The sequence below is a fragment of the Euprymna scolopes genome, chromosome 1 (genome assembly GCF_053919585.1).
Source record: "Euprymna scolopes isolate OS-2025 chromosome 1, ASM5391958v1, whole genome shotgun sequence".
Classification (NCBI taxonomy): Eukaryota; Metazoa; Mollusca; class Cephalopoda; order Sepiida; family Sepiolidae; genus Euprymna; species Euprymna scolopes.
In genome coordinates, this window is record NC_136482.1 from 135,367,105 (window position 1) to 135,381,867 (window position 14,763).

A 14,763-nucleotide genomic window follows, 5' to 3' on the forward strand; every position below is an offset into this window, starting at 1 on the left:
TGACAACAGCATACTCAAAAAGTAGCCTCTGGTTTTCACACTTAAATTATTTGTTTCTTCTGCTGTCAGATAATGTGATCGGGAGGGACACTAATTTTTTAGAATTCTACTTCAGGCAAATCTTGATAATTATTGATACAAAGTTTCCCCAAAGGACCAGTAAATGTTGTTAGGCTTTTTGTTGTTCCATCAATTAATTTAAAAATTGCTGTAAATGGCAGTTCTTCTAGTGGAACCTGAAAATTGGAAAATTTGCATGTTTAATAATAGAGCCAGATTACATAATAAATACCAATATATTATTTTATTTTTCACAAAAAAAAGGAAAATAATTGCAGGTGAATCTATAGAATTAATTTTACCTCCTTGTTAGGAGGACAGGTGCAGACTATGTGCCTTGTTTGGTAATTTTCAGTCTTGCACTTTACTGCAAAGTTATCACATCTCAAGACAGAAAGTTTACAGCTATAAGAAGATATATCAAACAGTCTGTCTAACTGTTCCTTCATTCTTTTCACTTTGATTGCTGCAAGAGATTTCCTATCAATCTGTTTGGCCCTCTTATAGCAAAATATATTGACTTTCTGTTGTAGTACTTACCAACAAAACAAACGCCCACGTGTTTGTGCCTTGTGTAGGCATGCGCGACAACAAAACTTGGGTTTTTATAAGCGGAAGTCTCAAGGTTGTCAGGAATCTCCGGGCGCATGCGCAAGAGGAGGGATTGAGAGAGTGGTATAAAAGGCAGGTCGAGTGAGAAGGTTGTTGTTGTTGCCATTGGACGTTACAGTGACGTGTGCATTAGCAGTTGATTAAGAAGTTGTTTTTTTTGTGTCAAGTCGTGCACCTCGGTGAAGGTCATATAAGTCGTGCACCTCGGTGAAGGTGAAGGTCATAAGCTATTTCGGCTATTTCGTTTTGTCTCTTTTCCTGGACAACTATAGCTGAGGCAAAGTTTGATTTAAAACTGATACCCGAATTCAACGGATCCACTTCTGTTGTTGACTGGGTGGAAAGGGTTGAGCTGACCTGCAACCTCTGTGAAGTAAAGGGGGTGCATACCGTGATTCCCCTGAGATTGGCTGGAGGCGCCCTGAGTGTGTATCAGCAAGTTAGTGCCATGGAGAAAACTGACATTACCCGTATAAAAAATGCTTTATACAAGGCATTTGCCATGGATCCCTGTACGGCCTACGAAACATTTGCCTCTAGGAAGCTCATGCCAGGATAAACCGTGGACGTCTTCTTCGCGGAGCTGAAGAAACTTGCAGTTTTATTTGGCAATGGAGTGTCAGAGCAGACACTGGCATATGCGTTTGTGGCCGGCCTTCCCACCCATGTTAAGCAACTGTTGAGGGCTTCCACCAGCGTATCTGTAACGCCTATGGAACATTTGTTGGAACACGCTCGAGCCATTATCAGAGATGAGGAGGACCTGAGGGAACCGGTTGTAATGATGGCGCAGGCAGCCAAGACTAATGCTGAAAAGAGTCCAAGTTTGAGACCCACGACCAATGGAAGATGTTTCTACTGCGGCCAGCGAGGCCATTTCGCAAGAAGTTGTACTAACAAGGGGCGGGGGCGCCCGCGCTGTTTCCAATATGGTAGTTATGGACATTTATCCCAAAATTGTGCGGTAAATGCATCAAGGAGCAGGATGTCAGCGCCACCCTGTTCCCCGGACAAGATTTAATTGAGGCGCAACCGACAATAAATGTGTACGTGGACCAAGTGCCTTGTTCAGCTGTTCTCGACTCCGGGTGCTCACACACCATCATGAGTGCCAAGTTGTGTCGAAACTGGACAAAGCAGATAATCAAAGTAACCACAATAGGTGGCAATACGCAAGCTTGCTGTGGAGCCAGAACTGTCAAAGTCCACACAGACTCTGATGTGGCCGCAGACATTAATGTGCTGGCGATGCGAGGGGATTTGCTGGGATTCGATGTACTGTCGGGATATGATGCTATTAAGGCACTGGGAGGAGTTGTTATCGGAAGAGATGGGACTGTACGGTTTTTGGAAACCCCAGTGTGTGCTGCAGTTCACATTGATCGGCCTGATTTTGAGGTGGACTACGACCATCACCAAAAAGCATGGACTGCATCGTGGAAGTGTACAGAAGGAAGGGCACCAACCGAACTCAAGAATAGCATTGCAGAGTACTAAATACCCGACAAGGCCCGTAATGAATACGAGAAGGAACTTGAGGCATGGATCCAGGATGGATGGCTGATACCCTACCCCAACAAGCTGGGACCACCCAAGGGTCTGATTCCCTTAATGGCGGTAGTCCAGCATAACAAATCAAAAGTTCGTCCGGTGCTGGACTATCGTGAACTCAATAGATACATTGAGACATACACTGCCGATGCTGATGTGTGCACCAGCAAGCTGAGAGAATGGCGCCAGAAGAGCTCCAATGTGTCTATAGTAGACTTGCGGAAGGCTTATTTGCAGGTGCGAGTGGATGAGACAATGTGGCCGTTCCAGACAGTGTGGTTCTAGGGTCAGAGATACTGCCTTACTCAACTTGGCTTTGGGCTGAATGTGGCACCGTAAATCATGAAGACCATTGTAAATGCAGTGTTGTCCCAGGAAACGACCACTGAGGACGCAACATCGGCCTATATTGACGATGTGTACGTCAATGAAGATATACAATCTGCGTCGCACGTCAGAGAAAAGTTAACTCAATTCGAGTTGGAGTGCAAGGATCCCAAACGTCTGAGGGATGGAGCACGGGTATTAGGATTGGACGTCTGCGGGAAAGACGGTACCTTACGATGGAGGCGTGGCAGTGAGATTCCAAACATCCCTGATGTTATTACGTGGCGCACTATTTTTTCCTTGTGTGGGAAACTTATTGGTCACTTACCAGCGTGTGGCTGGCTCCGAGCAGCTGTGGGCGTCATCAAACGCAGGGCAAGTTTAGTAACTACAGGTTGGGATGATGTATCTGATGATGCTCTTCTAACTCTGATGACGATGAAAACCCTAGAGAGAGTTGACAAGGATGAACCTGCCCGTTGAGAATGGTGTGTCGATGGATACACTGTGAATGTGTGGGTTGACGCTAGTTCTTTGTCATTGGAAGTGTTATTGGAGCAACGTGGAAATGTAATTGAAGAAGCATGCTGGCTGCGACCCGTGAATGATGCTCAACACATCAACCTGGCAGAACTGGATGCTGTTGTGAAGGGTTTAAATCTGGCACTGCAATGGCAGTCAAAGAAGTTGCACTTGTACACAGATTCTCTCTGCATCTACCACTGGGTGTCCGACACTCTTTCGGGACGAACGAGAGTCCGCACTTAGGCAGCCAGTGAGATGTTAATCCGGCGGAGGCTAAACATCCTGAAGAGTCTGGTATCGGAGTATGACCTGTCGGTGAGTGTAACACTCGTGGCATCACACTGTAATCGTGCAGACCAATTAACCCGTGTGCCTCACAAATGGTATGAAGCTGTGAAGACAGGCGTGGAGTTCGCTACTTGATCGTGTGCAGTTAGCGCGATTAGCTCATGCCAAATACAAAGAATTCATGTGCAGAGTGGATATCCAGGTATCAAAAGGACTCTGTATTTTGTGAGGCATGTGGACCAAGCAGTGACAATGGCAGATGTCAGGCAGATCATCAAGCACTGTGAGGCATGCCAGTCTATCGATCCTGCACTTGAGCAATGGCAGAAGGGACGATTGGAGGTTGAGCATGTGTGGCAACGAGTAGCGATGGATATTACCCATTACAGTGGTAAGCCCTTTCTAACCCTTATCGACTGTGGACCCACTCGTTTTGTGGTGTGGCAGCAAATGACCAGGCAGGACTCAGCGAATGTTGTCCGCCAACGGTCATCTATCTTTTCTGAGCGAGGTGCACCGGAAGAGATATTGACGGACAACGATGCTGCTTTTTGTAGCCACCAAGTTCGGCAATTGTTGAATGAGTGGGGTGTCCGACTATGACTGCGATGTGCTCATGTGCCATCAGGGAATGGCATTGCTGAGAGGAGCCATCGCAGCATCAAGAGAATTGCTGCCAGAAAGCAATGCACCATTACGGAGGCCACGTATTGGTATAACATCACACCAAAGGATGGGAAGACACTAACAACAGCACCGGCCAATGCCATACACACATACCGTGTTAGGATAAAGGGCATTGACACTGTCCAGCCAATCGATGAGGAGAGTCATGACAAATACAAGGTAGGGGATCCAGTTTGGGTAAGACCCCCTGGAAACCGGTGCACCACCAAGTTCAAGCGAGGACGAATATCTGGAGTGGTCAGCCAGCAGTCGGTCCTTGTTGATGGAACCCCACGCCATGTGCGCGATCTTCGCCCAGCTAGTGAAGTACATCCCACAACTACAGAGAGCGATGAATCATCAGATGATGAGCTGCTGATAAGTGAGGTCACCGAGCAAGAGAGTGGTAGTTGTAGTTCGTCTGATCAGGTAGGATCAGAACCAGAACCAGAACCACACCCAGAACCAGAACCAGAACCTGAATCCGAGATTGTAAATACCACCCTTCGAAGAAGCCAGCGAACTAAGAGGCCACCCCCGGAGTGCACTGTATGTGATCATCATATCGGGGGGGGGGGAGTGTAGTACTTACCAACAAAACAAAGCCCACGTGTTTGCGCCTTGTGTAGGCATGCGCGACAACAAAACTTGGGTTTTTATAAGCGGAAGTCTCGAGGTTGTCAGGAATCTCCGGGCGCATGCACAAGAGGAGGGATTGAGAGAGTGGTATAAAAGGCAGGTCGAGTGAGAAGGTTGTTGTTGTTGTCATTGGACGTCACAGTGACGCGTGCGTTAGCAGTTGATTAAGAAGTTGTTTTTTTTTGTGTCAAGTCGCGCACCTCGGTGAAGGTCATATAAGTCGCGAACCTCAGTGAAGGTCATATCTGTCCTATATAATGTTACCTTAACAAGGGCAATTGTGGATTGACTGCTTGCCGAATACTAATTATTTCCTTGGCAATTAACTTAGAAATCTCACTGTTTTTTAAGTGGGGATAACTGTTTTCGAGAAAATAACTAAACTGGATTACTTGTCGTGAAGTTAGGGGTGCTGTTTCATCCAAATGACAAGGTGGACCAGCAAATTTTGTGAACCACGGGTTAAAACTGAACGTTGTGCTTTTACTGAAATTCTAATCTGAAAAGTAAAATAAATAAATGGATTATAACTGAAGGAAACTGTATTAGGCTATCTTCCAGTTTCATACGTAAAAAAATAAGCGCTAGTTATAAGAAATAATGAAAAACTTTGTAGAGTTGAAGAGAGAGGACCAAACCAAATCAGAGGCATAGTAGTGTTTAGTTTAGACATTTTTAGCAGATTTTAGCTCCTCCTTCGATAACATGAATTTATCCATAAAGAGATTCATTCTTGATGTAGCTGTGCCATTTTAAAGTAGCGTTTAGTGTTTAGAGTTTGAAAAACCAGTGCTTGTGCATCTATGTTACTATGGTATTTTTAATAGTATTTTCAAGTTAAATTTAATTTTTATGACATTTCTGTTTATATACTTTAGGTTTTAGGTGAAAGTATAGAATAGTTACAATGCAACCTCCTTCCCATATTAAGAATGGCTTTCTAAATAACAAAGTTATTTTAGCACAATAACATAGATGCAGTGATGCATGCACACATACGAAAAACCTTTAAAGGAGTTTCCTTATTTACTCGTATTAATTTATCTGATTTTAAAACTATAATTGTAGAAGAAAAACACTGCTTAAAAACAATTACTCCCTAAAAATAAAAGAAATTAAAATTTGACACTAATTTTCTGCAAAGTATTTTTATTAAGTAGAAAAACTTGAAAATTTACGTGGTTATTTTTCGTAAAGAATGTGTAGAATAAAATTGTATGGACTAATTTTTATATATATATATATATATATATATATATATATATATATATATAAAACTGGAGTATTACCATATTTTAATAAAAATTTCAAATAGAATTTGATGTGAAATATTAGGTTGATGCAAAAATAATGTTTTTGACGTTCGTTTAAACGTCCCAAAAATGCCATTATTTTTGCACCAACCTAATAGAAAAACAAATGAAAAAGATCAAACAAATATGTTTAAATTCACGGCAGACACTTGAAATATTATAATATATATTTTAAACAAATCTTTTTCGTTTTTCTTTTCGAAATAATTAAGCCTAAATCATAATGTTTTCAAATAAACAAACATTAATTTTCAATATCAATAACGAGCGTGTTTTACGACTGTGAAATCAAAAATATTTCCACCCCCAAAAAGTTTCTGAAATGAAAAAGCGAACTTTGGTCACTATTATTTAAAAACATAATTTTGCCTTTACACTTAATATTTATTTTATTAATGCATTATTCTCACTCATTTTATTTAAAAATGTAGTTTAAAATAAAATGATTCCATTTTCGGTATTCCGGCATAAAGCTCGAGACAATAGTCTCTAACCCCCCTTCACAACAAAAGGAACTAACTTCCCTATACACCGCTTTTGGTTACTATGGGAACAGCTAATTTTTGTGATGATTCGATTTTTAATAATAAACACATTTTATTATTTTAAACAATATACAGGACATTTTAAAAGTAAAACAATATTTATTTAATAGTAATTATTAAAGAAAAAATTAAAATTTGACTTTTTTGGCCTTTTTTTATCTAAAAAATGCGGTGTTGTCTTTGAATTTGGCCTTTTTTGCTGAAAGATTTAGCTTCAAACATTTATTATAGCCTACAATATACAGAATTTTTTTTAAAAGTATAAACAATATAATCACATATTTATTAATTTTTGTGATTCGAGGAATAAACCAACAACATCTATTTTGTTTTTTATTATTGTTGATTTTTTTTTTTATTATTGTTGATTTTTTTTATTATTGATTTTTTTATTATTGTTGATTTTTTATTATTATTGTTGATTTTTTTTATTATTGTCGATTTTTTTATTATTATTGTTGATTTTTTATTATTATTGTTGATTTTTTATTATTGTTGATTTTTTTATTATTGTTGATTTTTTTTATTATTGTTGATTTTTTATTATTATTGTTGATTTTTTATTATTATTGTTGATTTTTTATTATTATTGTTGATTTTTTTTATTATTGTTGATTTTTTATTATTATTGTTGATTTTTTATTATTATTGTTGATTTTTTATTACTATTGTTGATTCTTTTTATTATTGTTGATTTTTTATTACTATTGTTGATTCTTTTTATTATTGTTGATTTTTTATTACTATTGTTGATTCTTTTTATTATTGTTGATTTTTTATTATTATTGTTGATTTTTTTTATTATTGTTGATTTTTTATTATTATTGTTGATTTTTTATTATTATTGTTGATTTTTTATAATTATTGTTTTTTTATTATTGTTGATTTTTTTGGTCACTATTATTTAAAAACATAATTTTTTATTATTATTATTATTATTATTGTTGATTTTTTATTATTATTGTTGATTTTTTATTATTGTTGATTTTTTTGGTCACTATTTTTAAAAACATGATTTTTTATTATTATTGTTGATTTTTTTATTATTGTTGATTTTTTATTATTATTGTTGATTTTTTTTATTATTGTTGATTTTTTTAAATAATAATAATAAAAAATCAACAATAATGATAAAAAACCAACAATAATAATAAAAAATCAACAATAATAATTGTTGATTTTTTATTATTATTGTTGATTTTTTATCATTATTGTTGATTTTTTATTATTATTGTTGATTTTTTATTATTATTGTTGATTTTTTATTATTATTGTTGATTTTTTTTATTATTGTTGATTTTTTATTATTATTGTTAATTTTTTTTGTTATTGTTGATTTTTTTTTGATTTTTTTTATTATTGTTGATTTTATTATCATTGTTGATTTTTTATTATTGTTTATTTTTATTATTATTGTTGATTTTTTTTAGTATTGTTGATTTTTTTTTTTATTATTGTTGATTTGATTTTTTTTAGTATTGTTGATTTTTTATTATTATTGTTGATTTTTTATTATTATTGTTGATTTTTTTATTATTATTGTTGATTTTCTATTATTATTGTTGATTTTTTTATTATTGTTGATTTTTTATTATTATTGTTGATTTATTATTATTGTTGTTGTTTTTTTATTATTGTTGATTTTTATTATTATTGTTGATTTTTTTATTATTGTTGATTTTATTATCATTGTTGATTTTTTATTATTGTTGATTTTTTATTATTATTGTTGATTTTTTTTATTATTGTTGATTTTTTTTTATTATTGTTGATTTTTTTATTATTGTTGATTTTTTTTAGTATTGTTGATTTTTTATTATTATTGTTGATTTTTTATCATTATTGTTGATTTTTTATTATTATTGTTGATTTTTTTTTATTATTGTTGATTTTTTATTATTATTGTTTATTTTTTATTATTATTGTTGGTTTTTTTATTATTATTGTTGATTTTTTATCATTATTGTTGATTTTTATTATTATTGTTGATTTTTTTTATTATTGTTGATTTTTATTATTATTGTTGATTTTTTATTATTATTGTTGATTTTTTTATTATTATTGTTGATTTTTTTATTATTATTGTTGATTTTTTTTATTATTGTTGATTTTTTTATTATTATTGTTGATTTTTTTATTATTGTTGATTTTTTATTATTATTGTTGATTTTTTTATTATTATTGTTGATTTTTTATTATTATTGTTGATTTTTTTTATTATTGTTGATTTTTTTTATTATTGTTGATTTTTTTATTATTGTTGATTTTTTTTATTATTGTTGATTTTTTTTAGTATTGTTGATTTTTTTTAGTATTGTTGATTTTTTATTATTATTGTTGATTTATTATTATTACTCTTCATTTTTTATTATTATTGTTGATTTTTTATTATTATTGTTGATTTTATCATTATTGTTGATTGTTTATTAGGGTTGATTTTTTATTATTGTTTATTTTTTATTATTATTGTTGATTTTTTTATTATTATTGTTGATTTTTTATTATTATTGTTGATTTTTTTATTATTGTTGATTTTTTTAGTATTGTTGATTTTTTTAATATTGTTGATTTTTTATTATTATTGTTGATTTTTTCTTATTATTGTTGATTTTTTATCATTATTGTTGATTTTTTATCATTATTGTTGATTTTTTTTATTATTGTTGATTTTTTATTATTATTGTTGATTTTTTATTATTATTGTTGATTTTTTTATTATTGTTGATTTATTATTATTATTGTTGATTTTTTTAATTAATATTATTGTTGATTTTTTATTATTGTTGATTTTATATTAATATTATTGTTGATTTTTTATTATTATTGTTGATTTTTTATTATTATTGTTGATTTTTTATTATTATTGTTGATTTTTTATTATTATTGTTGATTTTTTATTATTATTGTTGATTTTTTTTATTATTGTTGATTTTTTAATATTATTGTTGATTTTTTATTATTATTGTTGATCTTTTTTATTATTGTTGAATTTTTTTTATTATTGTTGATTTTGTTATTATTATTGTTTATTTTTTTATTATTATTGTTCATTTTTAATTATTATTGTTGATTTTTTTTATTATTGTTGATTTTTTATTATTATTGTTGAGTTTTTATTATAATTGTTGATTTTTTATTATTATTGTGGATTTTTTATTATTGTTGATTTTTTTATTATTGTTGATTTTTTTATTATTGTTGATTTTTTTTATTATTGTTGATTTTTTTATTATTGAATTTTTATTATTATTGTTGATTTTTTATTATTATTGTTGATTTTTTTTATTATTGTTGATTTTTTATTATTATTGTTGATTTTTATTATTATTGTTGATTTTTTATTATAATTGTTGATTTTTTATTATTATTGTTGATTTTTTATTATTGTGGATTTGTTATTATTGTTAATTTTTTATTATTATTGTTGATTTTTTATTATTATTGTTGATTTTTTTCATTATTGTTGATTTTTTTTATTGTTGATTTTTTTTTATTATTGATTTTTTATTATTATTGTTGATTTTTTATTATTATTATTGATTTTTTATTATTATTGTTGATTTTTTATTATTATTGTGGATTTTTTTTATTATTGTTGATTTTTATTATTATTGTTGATTTTTTATTATTATTGTTGATTTTTTTTATTATTGTTGATTTTTTTTATTATTGTTGAATTTTTTTTATTATTGTTGATTTTCTTATTATTATTGTTGATTTATTATTATTGTTTATTTTTTATTATTATTGTTGATTTTTTATTAATATTGTTGATTTTTTTTATTATTGTTGATTTTTTTTATTATTGTTGATTTTTTATTATTATTGTTTATTTTTTATTATTATTGTTGATTTATTATTATTATTGTTGATTTTTTTTATTATTGTTGATTTTTTTTATTATTGTTGATTTTTTATTATTATTGTTGATTTTTTTTATTATTGCTGATTTTTTATTATTGTTGATTTTTTTATTATTTTTTATTTTTTATTATTGTTTATTTTTTATTATTATTGTTGATTTTTTTTATTATTGTTGATTTTTTATTATTATTGTTGATTTTTTATTATTATTGTTGATTTTTTTTATTATTGTTGATTTTTTTTTATTGTTGATTTTTTATTATTATTGTTGATTTATTATTATTATTGTTGATTTATTATTATTATTGTTGATTTTTTTTATTATTGTTGATTTTTTTATTATTGTTGATTTTTTTTATTATTGTTGATTTTTTTTATTATTGTTGATTTTTATTATTATTGTTGATTTTATTATTATTGTTGATTTTTTATTATTATTGTTGATTTTTTTTATTATTGTTGATTTTTTTTATTATTGTTGATTTTTTATTATTATTGTTGATTTTTTTTTATTATTGTTGATTTTTATTATTATTGTTGATTTTTTTATTATTGTTGATTTTTATTATTATTGTTGATTTTTTTTATTATTGTTGATTTTTTTATTATTGTTGATTTTTATTATTATTGTTGATTTTTTTTATTATTGTTGATTTGTATTATTATTGTTGATTTTTATTATTATTGTTGATTTTTTAATATTATTGTTGATTTCTTTATTATTATTGTTGATTTTTATTATTATTGCTGATTTTTTATTATTGTTGATTGTTTATTATTATTGTTGATTTTTTTTTATTATTAATGATTTTTTATTATTATTGTTGATTTTTTTATTATTGTTGATTTTTTATTATTATTGATTTTTTATTATTGTTGATTTTTTTAGTATTGTTGATTTTTTATTATTATTGTTGATTTTTTATTATTACTGTTGATTTTTTATTATTATTGTTGATTGTTTATTATTATTGTTGATTGTTTATTATTATTGTTGATTTTATTATTATTGTTGATTTTTTATTGTTGATTTTTTATTATTGTTGATTTTTTATTATTATTGTTGATTTTCTATTATTATTGTTGATTTTTTTTAGTATTGTTGATATTTTTTATTATTGTTGGTTTTTTTATCATTATTGTTGCTTTTTTATCATTATTGTTGATTTTTATTATTATTGTTGATTTTTTTTATTATTGTTGATTTTTATTATTATTGTTGATTTTTTATTATTATTGTTGATTTTTTTATTATTATTGTTGATTTTTTTATTATTATTGTTGATTTTTTTTATTATTGTTGATTTTTTTATTATTATTGTTGATTTTTTTATTATTGTTGATTTTTTATTATTATTGTTGATTTTTTTATTATTATTGTTGATTTTTTATTATTATTGTTGATTTTTTTTATTATTGTTGATTTTTTTATTATTGTTGATTTTTTTATTATTGTTGATTTTTTTTATTATTGTTGATTTTTTTTAGTATTGTTGATTTTTTTTAGTATTGTTGATTTTTTATTATTATTGTTGATTTTTTATTATTACTCTGCATTTTTTATTATTATTGTTGATTTTTTATTATTATTGTTGATTTTATCATTATTGTTGATTGTTTATTAGGGTTGATTTTTTATTATTGTTTATTTTTTATTAGTATTGTTGATTTTTTTATTATTATTGTTGATTTTCTATTATTATTGTTGATTTTTTTTATTATTGTTGATTTTTTTAGTATTGTTGATTTTTTATTATTATTGTTGATTTTTTATCATTATTGTTGATTTTTTATCATTATTGTTGATTTTTTATCATTATTGTTGATTTTTTTTATTATTGTTGATTTTTTATTATTATTGTTGATTTTTTAATATTATTGTTGATTTTTTTATTATTATTGTTGATTTTTATTATTATTGCTGATTTTTTATTATTGTTGATTTTTTATTATTATTGTTGATTTTTTATTATTATTGTTGATTTTTTTTATTATTGTTGATTTTTATTATTATTGTTGATTTTTTATTATTATTGTTGATTTTTTTTATTATTGTTGATTTTTTTTATTATTGTTGATTTTTTTATTATCATTGTTGATTTATTATTATTGTTTATTTTTTATTATTATTGTTGATTTTTTATTAATATTGTTGATTTTTTTTATTATTGTTGATTTTTTTTATTATTGTTGATTTTTTATTATTATTGTTTATTTTTTATTATTATTGTTGATTTATTATTATTATTGTTGATTTATTATTATTATTGTTGATTTTTTTTATTATTGTTGATTTTTTATTATTATTGTTGATTTTTTTTATTATTGCTGATTTTTTATTATTGTTGATTTTTTTATTATTTTTTATTTTTTATTATTGTTTATTTTATATTATTATTGTTGATTTTTTTTATTATTGTTGATTTTTTATTATTATTGTTGATTTTTTATTATTATTGTTGATTTTTTTATTATTGTTGATTTTTTTTTATTGTTGATTTTTTATTATTATTGTTGATTTATTATTATTATTGTTGATTTTTTTTATTATTGTTGATTTTTTTATTATTGTTGATTTTTTTTATTATTGTTGATTTTTATTATTATTGTTGATTTTTTTATTATTGTTGATTTTTTATTATTATTGTTGATTTTTTTTATTATTGTTGATTTTTTTTATTATTGTTGATTTTTTATTATTATTGTTGATTTTTTTTATTATTGTTGATTTTTATTATTATTGTTGATTTTTTTATTATTGTTGATTTTTATTATTATTGTTGATTTTTTTTATTATTGTTGATTTTTTTATTATTGTTGATTTTTATTATTATTGTTGATTTTTTTTATTATTGTTGATTTGTATTATTATTGTTGATTTTTATTATTATTGTTGATTTTTTTTTATTATTGTTGATTTTTATTATTATTGTTGATGTTTTATTATTGTTGATTTTTTATTATTATTGTTGATTTTTTTTATTATTGTTGATTTTTATTATTATTGTTGATTTTTTTATTATTGTAGATTTTTTTTATTATTGTTGATTTTTTTTATTATTGTTGATTTTTTTTATTATTGTTGATTTTTTTATTATTATTGTTTATTTTTTATTATTATTGTTGATTTTTTTATTATTATTGTTGATTTTTTATTATTATTGTGGATTTTTTTATTATTGTTGATTTTTTTATTATTATTGTTGATTCTTTATTATTATTGTTGATTTTTTTTATTATTGTTGATTTTTTTTATTATTGTTGATTTTTTTATTATTATTGTTGATTTTTTTATTATTGTTGATTTTTTATTATTATTGTTGATTTTTTTTATTATTGTTGATTTTTTAATATTATTGTTGATTTTTTTATTATTATTGTTGATTTTTATTATTATTGCTGATTTTTTATTATTGTTGATTTTTTATTATTATTGTTCATTTTTTTTATTATTGTTGATTTTTTATTATTATTGTTGATTTTTTTATTATTGTTGATTTTTTATTATTATTGATTTTTTATTATTGTTGATTTTTTTAGTATTGTTGATTTTTTATTATTATTGTTGATTTTTTATTATTACTGTTGATTTTTTATTATTATTGTTGATTGTTCATTATTATTGTTGATTGTTTATTATTATTGTTGATTTTATTATTATTGTTGATTTTTTATTATTGTTGATTTTTTTTTATTATTGTTGATTTTTTTTAGTATTGTTGATATTTTTTATTATTGTTGGTTTTTTTATTATTATTGTTGATTTTTTATCATTATTGTTGATTTTTATTATTATTGTTGATTTTTTTTATTATTGTTGATTTTTATTATTATTGTTGATTTTTTATTATTATTGTTGATTTTTTTATTATTATTGTTGATTTTTTTATTATTATTGTTGATTTTTTTTATTATTGTTGATTTTTTTATTATTATTGTTGATTTTTTTATTATTGTTGATTTTTTATTATTATTGTTGATTTTTTTATTATTATTGTTGATTTTTTATTATTATTGTTGATTTTTTTTATTATTGTTGATTTTTTTATTATTGTTGATTTGTTTATTATTGTTGATTTTTTTTATTATTGTTGATTTTTTTTAGTATTGTTGATTTTTTTTAGTATTGTTGATTTTTTATTATTATTGTTGATTTTTTATTATTACTCTTCATTTTTTATCATTATTGTTGATTTTTTATTATTGTTTATTTTTTATTATTATTGTTCATTTTTTTATTATTATTGTTGATTTTTTATTATTATTGTTGATTTTTTTTATTATTGTTGATTTTTTTAGTATTGTTGATTTTTTTAGTATTGTTGATTTTTTATTATTATTGTTGATTTTTTTTTATTATTGTTGATTTTTTT